Source organism: Phyllostomus discolor, chromosome 2, assembly GCF_004126475.2.
Source record: "Phyllostomus discolor isolate MPI-MPIP mPhyDis1 chromosome 2, mPhyDis1.pri.v3, whole genome shotgun sequence".
NCBI classification, from domain to species: Eukaryota; Metazoa; Chordata; class Mammalia; order Chiroptera; family Phyllostomidae; genus Phyllostomus; species Phyllostomus discolor.
The window spans coordinates 32,171,674-32,188,512 of NC_040904.2; positions in this window are offsets into that span (position 1 = coordinate 32,171,674).

Consider the following 16,839-nt stretch of genomic DNA (forward strand, 5'->3'; position numbering starts at 1 on the left):
GGAACAATTCATCTTGAGTAGAATAAACATATATTCTAAATATGGATTTGCCTTTTTAGCTTGAGGGCCCCCACCAGCACCATTAGCTGAGGGTGTACAGAGTTTCATCACCAACATGGGATCCTACACACCCTCACATTGAACTAAGGGACACTCTACAGCAAAGGAACTATGGCACTGGCTACATCACCACAGGATCCATTGGTCATCGTGCTTACTGCACCACATAGTTGGTCTGATAGAATGATGGAAGAGTGTAGTTAAGGAGCCAGCTTGGCGATGACACACTATGAGGATGAGGCATCATCCTCCATGATGGAGTATACAACCTAAATCAATGATCATTATATGGTGTTCTGCCTTCAACACATGAAATACCTGAGTCTAAAGTCCAAGGAGTAGAACTAGGAGTGGTCCCACTACCATGACTCCCAGTGAAATGTAGGGTGGACTTTGTGCTTTCTGTACCTGCAGCTTTACAGGCCCTGACTTTCAAAAGCAATTGCTTTCACAAGGGAACAGTAAACTTTAAGTTGCAAATGCTGCCTAGTCACTTTGGGCTTGTCGTGTCATGAGACCAGCAGCAAGGAAAGACATGTCTTCTCTGGCAGGGGTAATTAGCCCTGATCATTAGGAAGGGGGAGAGCAGCAGTCACACAAAGAGGGAAAGGAAGAATATGTTTAGTATTCATGTGATCCACTGAGGTGTCTCTTGATACTTCCTCACCAATTTGATGGCAAATGGAGAAGTGAAGCATTATTGACTGAGAAAGACATGCTAACCATAGACCTCTAAGAGATGACCTCTAAGAGATATGAGAGTCTGGTTCATCCGCACAAGGAAAGTCACCTAGACCAGCCTATGTACTAACCAAGGAAATTTAAAATAGGCGATAGAGGTGGGAGATAATACATGTCGGTTGTAAGCCTTAAGACCAGTTACAACAGTAGCAGCTATAGTTCATTCTGCTAATGTTCTTCTCTTAAGTTTTTCCAGGAAATTATGTCCATCACAATCAAGAAGGAGGTACTTTCAGAAAGCAGATTTGAGCAATGTCAAGAGTGATCTCTTTGGAAGCTGTGGTGTACTATGCATATGTTCTTACTTCAGTACTAATCATTTAGCCACTCAGCTACTAGAAATTAGCCTCAGATGAAAGCAGCCACCTTACCCCAGACAAGGTTCCCTACCTAGGACCCAACCTTACCCAATGACTGATTGAGGCTGGGTATAAAGGACCAGCTGCCTTGCCATAATTTGGGACAATTCTAAAGGCCATTTCAGCTCCAAAGTTCTCCACAAAATGGGCAAAAGTCTGTGTCGTAACTGCATCACAGTTCAATTTGTCTCTCCCTCCAGTCCTACCCTCTGAACTCCTAAAGGTATTGATTCCAAAAACACTCTGTAGTAAAGTCCCTGCATATAAATCTCCATTTCAATGGCTCTTTCTCAGAGATCCCACCCTACACTACAGGAGTAAGGTTATCTTTAGTATTATTAGACACTTAGTATATCTTAATTGTATTTTATTTCACCAAAATAAACTGTATAGTTAATATTAAAGCAAACCCATCACAGTTGAGGAAAGTGAGACTTAGCAAAGTTAAATATCTTACCCAGTATCACACAGTCTATAACTGGTAGAGTAAGGATATAAACCAGTTCAGCAAACTCTGCAAGCCTGTGCAGAAACTTTATGAATGGCTAAGTATTGCTGTGAGAAGCAATAGCACGAACAAAGATACAGATCAGTGATTTTCAACCAGTGTGCTGTAAGGATTTTTAAAACATTTAGTCAGGGGCATTGACCTCTTTTCCTTTATATTGTCAAATAAAAAAAATGACAACAGCCAACACAATAGCCACCTGGTATGAATGAATCAAAATTATACCTATTTTTGTCAGATCAGCAAAAATATATATTTTTGGTGTGCTGCAGAATTCTGGTAATTAGCTTATATGCCATGAAATGAAAAAAAATTGAAAATTGCTGATTAGATACATGATAGATACATATGTACATACAAATACATGCACTCACATAGACAGATGACGACTTACATGCTGGCGTATTCCATGAAAGGTAGCAGTGAATGGGGGCTAGAGTTTGCGGACTTGTGGAGAGGTAGAGGGAGACAAGTGGAAAAGGCAGAAGAGTTCAAACTGAGATAGGCCAAGGCCACTCCGGCAGACATTGACTTACCCCATAGTTGGACGAGCTCTGTAGAATTCTCAAAGATACTCTTATTCCCCACAACAAAACAAAAACAATATGGCTTCTTGACAAGGGGAAAGCTAATGGAAAATTTACACTTGCACCCTGAATTCTGTTATGTCTTTGCTAGGTACCAGAATAAGCAGGGGGTGGAGGAAGAAGTTTATGGCAATAGCATAGAAAGAAATCCAAAACCCCTCCCCAAGGCTTATGGGGTAAAGGTGCCAGTTGTGGAATGCTGCACTCCTACCCTCCTGTGTTTATTCAGCCCTGGGGCTGAGGTTTGCCTTGGAGTTGTAACCTTTATAAGGGGTTTGCTTAATGACAGAATTATTCAGCTGCATACCTCACCCCAATTAGAAAAAGGCTGTTTGGATTCTAATTGGCCTTGACACAAGTCTGCTTAAAGAGATTCCCCAAGAATTATAGAGCTACTTTCAGAGTTTGACTTGGCCGGGAATAAGAAATGTAACACGGTTTTTCGAATTTTCTGCACTTACCATGAAACGACCAAGCCACAGGTATCAAACATGCTTTGTTTTTGTGTTATAATCACATTACAAATTGAACATTTCCACATGTGAAAGTTGGCAAATCTAACATGAATGATTATGAAGATTGTAATTACATATATCAGGTATATATGGCCTACATATTTTCACTCACACGAAATTGTATTTTCTTGAGTCCCCAGACATCCATGTATAGTGTGTTTATAGGATGTAAAACCATCATCCTATATATAAACCAAAAATGTATATTTTTAAACAGTTATTGCCAGGTCAGGTGATAAGTCGACATAATATTTGGAAGGTGCAAATACCAGGAAGGGATAGAGATTCCCAAGTTAACCATGAGGAAATGACTAACAATAATAGGTTGAAATCAAGAAGAATATAATTTGGACTAAATGTCAGGAGGAGAAAAAATAAGCTTCCTGGCTACAGTAACTGTTAGGCTATGAAATAATTCCTAAGGGAAGCGGAGATCTCTTCCTTACCTGGACTTTGGAAATGAAGCGTGCATTCTTGGAGTCCCTTATAACAAGCCTTTTGCTTGCGGAGAGGAAGGGGATCCTTTCCATTTCCATTTTCTGTGACTTGATATTAAGAAAAAAAATCTCAAAAATAATCATGCACCTAATTGCCCACTACATGTTCAGCAAACCACCTTCCAGTGAAATCCTGCATTTGCCTTGTAGGGAACATTATGTCTCCTGTTCCTTTACGGCCGAGAAAAATTCCCCAGTCATGCATTTTGCACCAACCCAGAATTCTTTTACTCCAAACTCGGCATGGTCCTGATGACCATTTAGTGGTCTTTTACTCACCTCTGAGCACATCTTCCGCCACTGTAATGGAGATTTTTCCAAGAAAAGAAACAGTATTCGTCAGGGTTTCTCTCATCTCCTGTCAATCCCAACTGCTTTCTCTCAACAGACACTGTTTCCTAGTCCACAGAGAAAATGAAAGCATAAAGTATGAGCACTATCAAACCCCCTCTCCAACTACAAATTAGTCTGTATTCATAATTTCCCTTCCTTCCTGTGAGGCAGAGAGCTTCTTCTTGTCCCCATGTGTGCTACATCCTGACCCCTATTATCTCCTACAGGGACTTGCTCTGTCCGTCACTCACACTCTTTTCAAGCTCTCAACAACTCCCCTGAGGTTAGTTTCTTCCCTCAAGCATGTAATATGCTTTTGCTCACGAGTTTGTTTGTTTTTTGGGGGGGAGGGTATCGAGGTCATGTCTCAAGTCAACTCTCTAGAAAACAGACTATATTGCTGGTAGGCACAACCCAAGGACCCAAGGGTGGACACAGGGTAGATGTTAGCAGGGAAAGAGGTGTGGATGGACTACAGGCTAGGCGGCCACACATATGTATGCATGTGGGGTTCCTTACGGGGAGGAGATTTCAGGGGTGGTAGGAAAACAGAGGCAACTCCTGTAGGCCATAAGCAGCTGGGGTGACCTCTCCCAGCCTCTACATTTCAGAGCAGAACTCTGAGGAATTCAAGAGTTCACAAGTGAAGCTTGGCCTTCCAGATGGTTCTATAGGTATATTTATCAAGTTAGCAAGGGTAGGACATAGTTAACACTTTGTTATATTGGTTCACAGCTTTTAGGTATTAAACACAGGTATGCTTGCCACGCTGCTAAGACAAAGAGTGACCGATCTCAAGCTGGCTTCCTATATATAGCATTCTTTTGCAACATTTATTGCTAAAATCATCCGTGATCCTATTGCAGTTCTTTCCATTTGGCACTATTAGCCAGTTCCTCTTCTCTCAGTATCCTACACTGTCTCCCACTTTTCCCCCTTCCCCTCTGTCCGTCCTTCCTTCCTTGTGTCTTCTGGGTGCCCCATCTTCCATCAGTCACCTAAATAGTAACATTTCCCAGAATTCTGTCATTGGGCTTATTTTTTTTCTCATTCTACATTCTCCTCTATCATTTGTAGATTTTTACTTCCCAATCTATAATTGGCATCAATGGATCTCAGCCTAGACTCATTACCTTACATCCAGACAACTCTTTCCATTGAGCGATACCATCTGAAGTCCTCACCTGAAATTTAGACTCTAAATGACCAAAATGTAACTAATAGTCCAATGTCCACTCTCCTACACATATTTCTCCTGTTGCATTCCGTATGTCTACAAATGGCACTACCATCTACCTAGTTCCCCAAACAAAAATCTGGAAGTTATTCTTGAGTATTCTTTTCTGTATGTTTCATATCAAATCCTTCACCAACTACATTTGATTGACATTACTTCTTAAATCCCAACTGACTGCCGATCCCTCCTCTCCCTCATTCCGTAGTTTTCAGGATACATTTAGTTTTTAGAACATACTCACCATATCTCTCAAAGATGATTATAACATTCCCTAACTCACTGTTTACCATGCTGTGAGATGAAATCCATTAGTAGCTATGAAATCACTATAGTAGGTCAAAACCAACACTTGAAAAAAATAAATTGAACAGAATAGAATGGAGAAGAACAGAAAATATCAGAATGAAGTCCATGGGCTAAAGGTAAATTTTTATTTATTGAAATTTTTGATTTATTTATATTTATGTATATACACATTCATATGTTCAGCTTTATAGATTATATTACCTGGTATGGATTCTGGTACCAATCCCAATTTGTGTGTTTTGGGGTGGGCTTGGTTTGCCCATACATCCAAAAATTCTTCAGCACCAGCTGGTATATAATTCAGTCCAATTCTGACACTATCTACCTAGCGATAGCATCAGATTCTACATGTTAAGAGCTCAGTCCTATAAACCTCTCCTCTCACCCCTACTTCTGACACCAGTTGCAAGTCAAGGTTGTTACCTATGCTTCTGACCTGTTACTTATACTTCTGAGCTGGCTATAAATCAGGTATTCCAATTACCTTCTTCTCAGGTTTGATTAAGTAGTTATAATGGCTCACAGAACTCAGAGAAACATTTTACCTACTAGGTCATTGGTTTATTAGAAAAGGATATAACTGAAGAATATCCAGACAGAAGAGATGCATAAGGCAAAGAACGGGAAGGGGCTGGTGATTTCCATGCCCTCCCTAGCTCTCCACTCTGTCTGGATCTTCAGGTATTCACCAACCTGGAAGATCTCTGAAGCCCATCTTTTGGAGCTTTTATAGAGGCTTTGTATAGGGCAAGAGCAGGGGGGACTTTTTAAACACCTTTGACAACCCCATATGCAGTCATTGTCAGCCATAACAGTTCTGTCACGTGCTATGCCAAAACCAGAATGCCTCTGGGACACCCCAAACTGCAGGTCTGGGCATTTGGAGAAGGACGCCATCTAGACACTGATATGTGTGGGCCCCACACCCCGTGGGGGCTATAAGAACTCAGAGCTCCAACTACCCAGTGTTCCAGCGTGGCTGTGCCACAGATCACCGCGCTGTTGTCTAGTAATCTGATTTTTGAAATTTGGTAATAATTAAGTAATGAGCAGATTAAGGTAAAAACACATAGATAAGGTTTAAATAATTTTCCAAAGTGGTGATACCGATTAGTGCTCCCACCAGCCATGTATGAGAGCTACCATTGCTCCACATCTTACCAACACGTGACATTTGCAGTCTTTTTAATTTTCCTGGGTCTGGTGTGTGCAAAGGGGTATCTCCTTATGCCTATCTTTAATTGGTGTTCTTTGAGTTTTGATGCAGTTGAATATTTAAACATCTATTGTGAAGTGTTTAAGTCTCTTGCCTATATTTATATTGAGATTGTCTTTTTCTTATTGACTAATATGAATCCATTATATATTTATTAGTATGAGTTTATTATATCTTCTGAATACAAAATGTTCTAACCAACTCTCCTTTTGGTGGAAACTTTTGCATCCCGTATAAGAAAATTTCCTTGCATTAAAACCATGAGGATATCCTAACTGTATGTTATATCAAAGTTTTTGTTGTTCAGTTTTTACTTTTACTTTTATACAATTCAGCTGGAACTAATATTATTTTCAGTATGGTACAAGGTAGGTGTCAAATTCTCTCTAAATTAATTTGTGAATTACATGAGTCCAAGTTGAAAAAATCAAACCAATGAAACTTTTTGAAATTACATAACCTGATTCTAAAATTTCTTTTAAAAAATAAACAAGAAAGAATAGCCAGCAAACTCTGACATAGTTAAACAATTTCATGGGATTGACTCATTAATTGTGTAACAATTCCTGGGGTGGGGAGGAGCATCATGAATCTTACAGTTTATATAAAAAATAATGGTCCTGAAAATTAGCTATGTATAACCTATGTTACTGAACAGAAAAGCTTTGATCCTACCATAAAACATATTAAAAACATACATTGATTAAAACAGTGTGTTATCAGCCCCTCAATAGGTAGATTGATTAGTGCAAAAGGTGAAAGTCCCCATAATAAACCAAAATTTACATAGAAATCCAGTGTAAGATCGATTTTACTAAATAATGTTGAGAAAACTAAATAGAATCTCTATCTTACACCTCACAACAAAAGAAAATTTAGATGAAACAAAATATAATTTAAAAATAATCAGAGTGGAGAACTTCTGTTTGTTTCTTTTTGAGCAAACCAAAAAGACAGAAAATATCAATGAATTTCACTGCAAAAATAACCTCTGCAAGGTAAAAACAGAAAATGACAAAAGATAAGTTAAAATTATAATTAATATCACCAGTAAAAGGCTGCTTATGTAAGAGTTCCTTGGAAAACTAAAACAGTAAGTCAATAGAAATATAGGTAAAGTATAGGAACAGAAAACTGAACAGATACTTTACATAAAAGATAAATTACTTGTCTTTATGTGAAAGGATTCACATGAACTCATCTTAGATTTGACAAAGATCAAAATATTGGATTATTTGCCCTGGCTGGTATGGCTCAGTGGATTGAGTTGACTGCCTTGTGAACTGAAAGGTCTCAGGTTTAATTCCCGGTCAGGGCACATGCCTGGGTTGCAGGCCAGATCACCAGGTGGGGGTGTGTGAGAGGTAACCAATCGATGTATCTCTTACACATTGATGTTTCTTTCCTTCTCTTTCTCCTTCCCTTCCCTTCTCTCTAAAGATAAATTAAATCTTTAAAAATATATATTGGATTATTTTTTGTGTTGCTATGGGAAACAAACATTCATATATTTCATATATTGATGATGGGAATAGTAATTTTTGACAACAGTTTAGGGATTCATCTGATGTTATATTTTTTGACCTTGCAAACCTATGACCATTTACCTGGATATTCATTGAGGTATTGTTTCCAATAGTAAAATATTGGAAACATTTCTAAATTTCTATTGGTAGGGGATTGGTCAATCAAATTATGCTATAATGGAATATTATGTACTTGAAAAAGGAGGAGGAGGAGGAAGGAGAGAAGAAAAAGAAAACTTTACTAGAATTTATATGCAGTGATGTCCAAGATAAGTAAAAAACAAAAATCCAAGAGTATATAGTATGCTACTATTTGTGGGAGAGATTAAAAAAAATGTCTTCTGAAAAGATATCCAAAAATCTTACAACAGGATATGTGTGTGTGTGAATGAGAACTAGGTTGCTGAGATACAGAGGAAGAGAGAAAATTTGTTTTACTGTTCTACCTCTTATATTGTTTGAATATTTACTATTAGCAGATTTTCCCATGCAAAAAAAAAGGTAAATTAAAAGAAAAAGCCATGAAGGATTACAGTGAAATTGAATATGGTCATTTATTGCTACCATTTATTGCACATGAATTATGCACCAAAATTTTCTTATGTGTCAGTGTTTGAAGTCTTCTCTCTCATTCTGTAGTTGTTACTATTCCCCTGTTGTGCTGCATTCATTAATAACAAAGCTATGATCCTTATCCTGCTGGGTCTGGGCCAAACCATGCACATTTTGCATTGTGCTTTTTCTCACCACAACACATTTCGCTGAGATTCTCTTTAAAGCCAACTCGATGGTGCCACACTAGCCAATGTCTAACCCATCCATCTTGCCCCTCTTCGTTCCCTCTCCTTCTCATGCTCACACAAACCCACATACATACAGAAATGACTTTGTTTGGAAAGTAACCACCTACTGTGAAGTGACCCAGAACCTTGTACTGTTCCATGGATAATTGTAGGAAACCAACAAATAGTTTTCATGCTCAAGACATATGTGAGTAATTGGTCAAAATTAAGTGGCATCCATCCTATTCACATAGCTCAACTGTTCATGCAACCCTCAACCCTTGCATTCCTCTGCAAAGTGTTCTGTTTACACAGGCAAAATTCTAAGCACATGGCTATATCTTAGGCTGTCTTCGTGATCAGATTCTAAGTTGTCAAAAGACAAGGAGCAGGATTCATTTCATATAGAAAAGTGTAATTGCTGGTCAGTTGTGGAAAAGTCAAATAGCACCCCTCGTCATCAGGATGGAAGAGTGAGTTCACAGCTGTTGGAGTCTGTTAAACTTGGTGGGTTCCCAGTTCTTTTAATAAGCCGCTGTGTAATCCTGGGCAAGTTTCTTAACCTCTTCAGCGTCAGTTTCCCAAGTGACAGAATGGGAATAATAATACCATCTCTCTCACGGGCAGAATTGTCATGACAGTCAAAAGAAATAAAAGCATTATCCTCAATGCTAGGTACATACATACTGAAGACTCAGTCAGTGATACTTACTGTTTTAGGTACCATTTGAATACCACACAGTCCAAACCAGCAGGGAGTCCCACAGCATAACCTAAAGGAGATGCTTCTCCCCTCTTCTACAACATGTTCCCTGGGTTATCTAGTTCCCCCAGTTTTATTCTTTCACCGCACATCTCAGGATGTCTGAGGATCTTTACACACTTCTCCCCACATCTGTTACACCGTCCAACTAGACCATCCACATCAGGCCTTGACATGAATGTCACCGGCTCAGAGAGGCTTGCCCCGACCAAAGTGGGCTTCTGTTCTGTACGTACCCCAGAGCCCAGATCGGTGTCAAACCAACACTTGTCCTTGAAAATATTCTTGCCCTACATTGCATAATGTCATATAATTTTAAAATAAAGCCTATTGAAATTTTTCGATTACATGCTGAGTAATTGCTTCCTCACATGTTTTTCTCTCATCATCAAAGAGCCAATTACTTTATCCTTTTCTTGATAAGGGAGACCAGTGTATTTCAAGACATAGGTATACACTTGAAGTATATGAAAGAGATTGTCCTCATTTTAATTATTTTTAAAATTTTCATCATATTCAAGAAGAAAATCTCAATTTAAAGCTAATATTTCTCTAGGCTCTAACATTCCTAATCTCTTTTTTCAATAAAGAGTGAGTAGACGGAGACCACAGTCTTAGGTGGGCAACAGTGTTGTATTAATTACAATAGGCCAGGTTTTGCTGTGGGTAGAAACATAAAGTCTCGGTGCCTGGACTGAACATTCTTCTTACTGACGGTTCATATCTTAACGGACCAGGGTTCAGGATGGAAGTGAGTCTGTGCCACCGTTATTAGTCAAGGACCGGTGCTGAGGCTCTGGCAACTCACATCTGTGTCCCCTAGAACCTGCATCACCACGTCAGAGGAAGAGAGCTGAGAGAACTATGTATTGTTGTTAGTTAAGTTATTTGACCCAGAAGTGCTAGTGTCTCTTCCCCTTAGAGTCCATTAGACAGACCTAGTCACATGGGCCTCCCTAACTGGAGTGCGTGCTTTTCACTAAGCCCGGGAAGGAGGGACACTGACTACAAGTATTTTGATAGGTACTTGTATATCTATGTAATAATTGTAATAGTATCTAATAATATTTCTCAAGATTTTATTTATTTATTTTTTAGAGAGAGGGCAGGAGGGAGAAAAAGAGGGAGAGAAACAGCAATGTGTGGTTGCCTGTCACACGCCCCCTACTGAGGACCTGGCCCACAGCCCAGGCATGTGCCCTGACTGGGAATCAAACCAGTGACCTCCTGATTCACAGGCTAGAACTCAACCACTGAGCCACACCAGCCAGGGCAGTGTCTAATAATATTGCTATAGTTTTTCATTGTATTTATTTTTATAATTAAGTGATATTCATGAAAAGTGGGTTACTATTTATATGTTCTTTTAAAATAAAACTACCAAAGTATAAAAAATGAAGCAAGATAAGAGGAATGTGAAGTAAAGAATGATTCAGATGGTATACAGATATAATAAGTGTGGCGATATCTATATTGTTAAAATACAGTGTTTTTACACGAGGTTGTACAGCTATTTTTGGCAAAATTGATGGAATTCCAGGTTCCTTTGACTCTGCCTCTGTGCCCTCTCCTTATTGCTATTGCCTTTCCACGAACCATGGTCACCAACTAATCGTATGCGACAGTCCTAAATCTCTTCTGAATGTTAAGGCATCAATGAGAGAAATTCCACTTTCTCTAAATATTCTTTATTTTTTTTTGCATTTTTTGGATGGCATTTAAAAAAAAAAAGAAATGACCTGCAAATACTTTTTGTTAATTCTACAAAATTTATTGGACTTATTGAAAAAATATGAAGAGGAAAGCATTGATCTTAAGTACATGAAAGAATAGTAAATATCACCCATTTACCAGCTTAAATAACAGCAGACACTAAGTTAGTAAAACTAACAAGGAGATGCTTTTTTTGTAAAGACCACCCTGAAAAAATTCAGAGCTAAACAGTCAATATTTTTGCCCAAAAGAGGTTCACAAGCCACAGAGCTAATTGAATCTTCCCATTTACACTGTCACAATAGATTTGCTTATCAACAGTTCTATACTGTGATCTCCAATGCATCCTTCTGTGTTTTCTCAGTCTGTTACATTGAAGACCTTAGACCTTACTTTTGCCTTTAGTAAGTGGGTTTTATGAAACAACTAGTCCTTGATGAAAACAAAGCAAAGCAAAACAGAACAAAAAATCTATACTCTTTTCTCTCCTCCTCTCACAGCCTTCTCTCCTCCCTGGTAAACAGACACTCGCATGGCTTCCAGGGCTGCGTGCGTCCCATTCCTGCGCATTCAGACAGTGCCGAAGATCACGTCCCTTACCTTCTGTTTCAACCCTCTCTTCTCTCTTTAAAAAAGAATTCCCTGCCATCACTACAACAAAGGAAAGGATCTGATTCACTAGTTCAAAATAAGGGAGACTGAAATCACATAATATGTCACCTCCCCTAGAGTAATCCATTATTATTTTAAGTGAAGAGAATGTGACTGTCACAGACCAGGGTGACTTCAATGGGATGGTGGAGGGATATTTTTTGACAAGGTCAAGATGTAGCTGGCCTCCTCCTAAGCTTCCTAACTTTGCTTCTTTGGGGTGGGAGTCTCTGAATCTTTCCTCTCCCATTTCATTTATCCTGGTTTTGAAATATTGGTGTCTATAAGAGATGACTGGAAGAAGCCAAAATTGTATCCTGCATGGAAATAATGTAGAGCAAGAATTAAAAGCAGCTTTGGCCTTCTGAAATGTCAAGTGAGGGCACATCTGGGCTTTTATACAAGATGCTTTTGACCCCTTCTTTCTTGCTTATATGAGCTCAGTATCATTCAGTTAGTTCAAGGAGCCCCAGCTCTGATGAGTAATTACAACCCCGAACTGAAATGAAATCAAGAAGAAACAACATGTGGAAAATGGGTACTATAACTCTACTTTTATATTACACACAGTAAGTTTGTTGCTCTAAAAACATGTTCCCTTTTTGTTGACAGCACATAAAAACAATTTCAAATAGGGTCCAGCACCTGTGGTATGATGTCAGCTGGGCCCATTCGGATATTACGTGACTCCTGAACTCGTTACGGAAACCCTTGACCCCAGCTCCCTTGTCGGACACAAGAATTTCACTCCACTCCACTCAGACCCCACTTCTCACCCCGAGAGAGGATCACACTAGTGACCCAGAAAGCAGAAACTTGAGTTTACACTTCAAATCAGCTGTGTGACCTCAGACACTAGATGACACCCTCATCACTCCTTCTAGACCTTGCTGTTGTCACCTAGTGAGCAGGCTGGCAGCAGACCACTCTTGAAGCTGATGACCTGAAAGCATCCAGTCACTCTCGGACAAAACCTCTTTCTCTTTGTACTGTTCAGTTACATGCAAGAATCTTTTCTGTCTGGGTTTACAATGTTTTTCCTCCTTTAAAGAGTAACACATGTTTATTTTTGGTAATAAATGTAGATAAGCAAAAAGAAGAAAAAATGGAATTCATCCATAATCCTACTAATCAGTAAAATGTGACACTGTACAGCTTCCAGCCCTCTGTGACCTGCTTGTTCACGCAGAGGATAGCGATCCTCTGTCCATGTATCCAACCATGGCAATGCAGGCAGCACAGTTTACTGCAGAGCCTCTTTTGTTTGACTTCTGTGTTAATAAGTTTTTACTCTTCATGTTTAGTAATGTTCGGTCATTAATGTTAATGTTTATGGTATGCAAATATTAGTGTGTAATACTAACTGGCCTCTTAGGATGTGTTCTTAGAACTGAGAGTCTCTTGATCATGAGGCATGCTTATAAAAAGAAATGTTTTTTTTTTCTAAACACAAAAGTAATTCATTCTTGTTAAAAATACTGGTGGTATATGAGTATACCACAAAAAGTTAATCTCTCTACTCCAATTTTAGAAGTAACCGCTGATATTGCTTTGATGTACATCTTTCCAGGCAATTTATTTGGATTTATTGATATAATAACATTTAAAGAATAATCTCAATGTGCCATACTTTGTACTAGTCAGCAGGGATACAGAATTAATCAAAGTCGACCTAGTGAATTTAGGGAGTTTAAGATTTTAGAGAGAGAGGTCTTAAATTAGTTATACATACATAAACAATGACAAACTGTTACAGGTGCACTGAATAGGTGGTAAGTAGCTTAATGAGGGACTACAACAGGGCTACTTAATCTGCATGAATAGGTTGAGTAGTGTGAGAAGGTATCACAGAAATTTTCTCTGCAGATGTGACAGATAAGTTACATCTGAAGAGTAAGTTAATTTAGCCAACTAAGGATGTATGTGAGGGGGAGAGAAAAATTCTGGATGGAGAGAAAGACAAGAGGGTTCCCATTTCACAGAGGACGATTTGTGTAACCTTCGAAAGCGGAGATAGATTTGGTGTCTGAAAATAATCCAGCATGTCTGACACAGGTAGGCAAATGGGGACAGACTAGAGAGGCAGGCCAAAACTAGGAGGCCATGTCTGTGTGTTGACGTCCATTCTAAAAACAATGGAAAACTCTTGAAGGATTTCCCCATTAAACTAGCATGCACAGTATGTTCAGCCTGGGTGGTCCTGTGGCAAATAATTGCCTATTGGTACCCAACACCGTTCCTACCATTTCTCTGTATTATAGGGGCCTGCATGCTTCAAAACCTGTTCCCCAGATTCCCTTACCAGCTGGTTTCAGGTGAGGTGCAATGGAAGGCACTGGTGGGGCATGAGAAGGCAGCAGGAAGGGTCACTCCCCAGCAGCAGCAGCTGGGGATGGAAGCATTTAGGGCCAGAGGCAACTTCTGAGAGGCAGCAGCCGCCATGTTCCCACACCACATGGTGACTGGGGTGCAAGTCACTTTCTGGTCTCTGGTTTACATCCTTTTCTTCCTTTTGCTCTACCAGCCCTTCCAGGCTTTGGTATACAACCTGCTGCATTAAATCCCTCCCTGCTTAAAATATTTAGGGTGGCTTCTGATTTCCTTTCTAGACTTTGACTTACTGAAGGCTTCTGATTCAGACAAATGCTTTCATTTCCTTATGGACCATGATTACTGCATGCACCCCAAAAGTTTGCGGATCCTTTAATGAATCAATCAACTTTATTTCTGGGTAACACGTGGCTACTTGGCTACAATTTTATTGCCAGTCTCGGTACAGCCCTGCAGTAGAAGTCATAATTGAAGCATTTAAAAAATAATTTTTACATCAGTCTCTGAAACAGTTATTCCTGTGAGGATTGTAGGTCCTACATTTTCTGGGACAGTTCTTATTTTGCATGGGTCATCAGGTTATTCCTCTGGTTACCCTAACATTACTAAATCCTGTGTCCTGCCCTGAAAATACTGCCCTTTGCAATATTTTGTTAATTTTCCTATCACACTGGTGGTGCACTTGTTTATTGTTTGAAAGCCACAATTTATTCCCACTTATTTGGGAGAAGCTTCTCAATTTGGTTATATGAACACTTGCCTCTTCTGCCTCATGCCTTTAGATGAGTTTCATGGTGCTCTTGATTAAGCAGGGCTTCAAGTAGGGCCAGTTTCATGCTCTACACTGAGAATTTTAACCTGGATCCAGACTGACAACAGCCTCAGAGTCTACCCACTGGTTCTTGCTATGGGCTACCCATTGTTGGCCGGCCATGTTTGGGAGCAGGTTCCCAAGCTTTTCCTTTCATTGTTATGAGCTCTCCCATGTTCACCTGGTAATGTGCTTCTCTGTGTAAGTTGAATAGAATTAGATTATTTCAGTTTAAAGAACCATCTAGATAGGCCCTGGCCAAGCTCAGTTGGTTAGAGCTTTGTGCCCACTACACAGAGGTTGTGGGTTTGATCCCTGGTCAGGGCACATACAAGAATCAACCAAAGAATGCATAAGTAAGTGGAATAACAAATCGATGTTTCTCTCTTTCCATCTAAAAAATAAGAGAGAGAGCTAGAGAGAGAGAAATATACATAGAGAGAATGTGTATTTTTTTCTTTATAATTGCGGTAAAATATTCTCAACATAAAATTTATCATCTTAACCATTTATGTGTAAAATCCAGTAGCTGGAATTGCATTCACACTGTTGTGCTACCAATCTCCAGAGCTCCATTCATCTTGCAAAACCGAAACCCCATCCCCATTAAACAGTAACTGCTTCTTCCTCCCTGTCCCTAGCCACTGGCAACCACGGTTCCACTTTGCAGCTCTATGCATTCGACTATTCTAGGTGTCTCATATGAGTACAGTCATACAGTATTTGTCTTTTTGTGGCTGGTTCATTTCATTAGCATAATGTCCTCAAGGTTTTGTTCATGTTGTAGCATGTGTCAGATTTTTTTTAAGGCTGAATAGTATTTCAGTGAACATATAAACGATGTTTTGTTTATCTATTCACCCATCAATGGGCACTTGGGTTACTTCTACCTTTTGACTATTGTGAATAATGCCAAATATTCACAATATTTGTGAATATTGTGAACATGAGTGTGCAAATATTTCTTTCTTCCAATTCTTTTTGGGCACACATGCAGAACTGGAATTGCTGGGTCATATGCTAATTCTGTTTTTCTTTTTGGGTAACTGAAACACTGTTTTCCACAGTGAGTACACCATTTTACATCCCGTCGGCAGTGCACAAAGGCTCCAGTTTCTCCACATTCTTGCCAGCACTTGTTATTTTCTGAATTTTTTTGTTAGTTGCCATTTTACATCCTTTTCCTAAATATACGTTGCACCAAGGACAGTCTCTTATGCTCAGAAATGAATTGTGCAGAATAAAATGAACAACTAAGTACTAACTTAAGTCTCCTGGGGAGAAGCCAGCTGGCTTTCTCGATGGGGTTCCTGGGCCCAATCTATTTCTTCTGCTCTTTCACTCTTTTATGAGTGAAAGAACACACACATTCCTTCCATTAATAATTTTTAAAACCTAAAGAGAATGAAGTAAGTCCACTTCTTAACTACACTTGCTTTCACACTTCCTTCCTCTCATGATGCATCCACTCACCATTTTAGAAAGGGCTTAACCCAGGCCGTGCTATTTGAAATCCTAGGTTTGGGGTAATTAAAGGAAAGGTTAAGGAAGGAACTGGAAACACCTACTAAGGAAATGCAAACAAGGTGACAAAGGCCTTTCTCTGATTAAGGGAGCATTCAGGATCTTTCAAAAGCACCAGTACTGCTGGTTCTGACTTGAGATAACCTGAATGCAGAAAGCCTGGAACCAGCGCTTGGCACTCACCTTTCCAGCTCTCCACAGCCAAGACTCAGACGCCTAAATGTCTCCAGGGCAGAGCTGCATCTCTGACAGCCTTACTCTCTGCGGGCACATTTCCTTGGTTTGGAACATTTTTGGATTTCTTTCGCTGTGCCTGAACCAAGAGGTCTGAAAAGCTTGGCTAGGTGCGGGCAAAAGAGCCAGGGACCCTTAGATTCTC